The 2,019-nt window shown below is 43.2% G+C and overlaps 1 long non-coding RNA gene across 1 annotated transcript; it reads right to left on the reverse strand.

Annotated features, from left to right (window-relative positions):
- On the reverse strand, positions 1-2,010 carry LOC114072346. The gene is made up of 3 exons (XR_003574158.1): positions 1,898-2,010; positions 892-1,022; positions 1-23 (listed from the first exon to the last, which is right to left on the reverse strand). It is a non-coding gene; the product is annotated as an uncharacterized LOC114072346 (long non-coding RNA).
- Between the last annotated feature and the right edge of the window lie 9 nt (positions 2,011-2,019).

A 2,019-nucleotide genomic window follows, 5' to 3' on the forward strand; every position in this document is an offset into this window, starting at 1 on the left:
ATGCTGAACCAAAACAAGGGAAACTAGGCAAAGAGTAAATGACCTGGTTAGCACAGAGAATCTGGACCACCCTTAGGCCTGGTTCACAGGCCAAATCCTATTCTCTGAGTCTGCTCAGATCTCGTACCTGCCTTCTTCCAGCTCTCTGCCAGGAGAGGCAGTAACTATGCTTGGCAACAGGACCTGAAGTGCTTTCTGATTGTGGTAGTCTCAGGGCCATACCTGAGCACCTACACTAACATTAGGGTATATGTGAGGGCTTCCACCCAGATTAGAGTGGGAATATGATGAATCAGGAAGGTACCATTTAATTCAAACTTAAGACTGTACAGAACCACTGTACAGAATCCTATGTGTGAAATGCAAAAGCAACAGATGATCTAATGCCTTATTAGCAGGACTGACATTAGATGATCAGTTCTGATCTGACAGTGTGCTGACAAATGCTGGGGGATCTGAAGATAGACTTACTTTCACACCCTGCTGATAGCATAACCCCAAATCCCTTTATTGAGAAGGAAACTACTTCTTTAACACTTGGACTCTTAGTGTATAGAGCTTCCAGTTAGCCTATGGGACTACATCCCAAAGTTATCATGTCTTAATTGCTTTATCTTGAATGCTTTATGGGCTGTTTTTCTAGGAAGCATCACTAGCACTAAACCTTTTTACACACTGCAGCACAGAAGAAAACCTGTAAAAACATCACCACATTGGGCTTATTTTGAGATGGAAACAAAGTGGAAACCAGACAATCACCACTGTCTCTACCAGTGGTGAGTTTAGTCTGCAGCAAATTTTGAATGACTTTATGGTGTCTTTCAGAGGCTTTTTTTTAATAAACAAGAGATATAGTGAACAACACAACTGATGTCTATTTAAAATAATGACCTGAAAAATCAGCAAGTCTGCTTCCTGCACCTTCTTTTGCTCTTCAACCAGATCTTTGGACAAACCTCCCCTCTTGTAAGCTTCCCAGGTCTCCACACCATAATTGAAAGCTTCCGAGTTATGCAAGCGACCTGTGGGTAGAAGTGAAGTCATTCCTTGCCCTGTGTCTGGCACCAAGCCAGATAAGACTTAAACACAGGTTGCAATCTACAGTTCTAAACAGAGTCACTGCTTTCTGTTTTCCCCACTTCCTTTTCTTTGGTGGATATTCAGCATCCTCACAGCTGAAGGTGATTTGATTTAAAAGTAAAGAGGAATGTAGAACCTCAGAGTCCTAAACTTTCACCTTCACATACAAAGTGCAGTCAGTGCAAGGACTTAAGCTTGGCTCAGGACTCTGGTGATGCAGGTGGATGATTTAAGGGAATTTAGCTAATTGTTCTGCCTCTGCCTTAGGGTTTCCTGAGGCCATCATGCACTTGTAAGCACGATGGAGCTGCTTTCCAGCCTCTGTAACTGGGAAATTCAGCAGGTGCTGGGGAACCATCAGGCACATAGGTTCATTCTGTTGCTTCAGCTGGCAGATATCAGTCTCTAGCAGAAGACAGAGGCAGTAGCCTCATGAACTAACTGTGTAGCAAGTCACAGAATGGTATCTGAAGACATTTCCTCCCCTGGAGAAATGGACCTCAGAGATTGATTGTGGACATGTGCTAATGCATTTTTCCCTCTCAGTAATCTCACTGGGAGACAAAGTTCATGCTCAGGAGTGAACTTCTAGAAAGGCTGTCTGTCCCTATGTAAGTTTCTTATTAATGAAATAAGTTTCTTATTAATCTCTTGATGATGCAAGGCCTGGAGCACCTCTCCTATGCAGTCAGACTGAGACAGTTGGGGTTGATCAGCATGGGGAAGGCTCTAGGGAGACATTTCTCAGCCTTCTGTTACCTAAAGGGGGGCTTACAAGTCAGTATTGTTGATAAAGGTGTATTTTGGCTAGTCTCACCAACAATGTCATTTCTTGTTGCTCTTGGCTCAAACTGCATTGCATATAAATCTGACACTGTGACACTGCAGCCCTGCTTGGTCAATTCTTCCACAGCAATCTTCAACAAAGATCCGTTGAAG

The sequence above is a fragment of the Empidonax traillii genome, unplaced genomic scaffold (genome assembly GCF_003031625.1).
Source record: "Empidonax traillii isolate 1590-97213 ecotype Southwest subspecies unplaced genomic scaffold, ASM303162v1 scaffold3035:size16173, whole genome shotgun sequence".
NCBI classification, from domain to species: domain Eukaryota; kingdom Metazoa; phylum Chordata; class Aves; order Passeriformes; family Tyrannidae; genus Empidonax; species Empidonax traillii.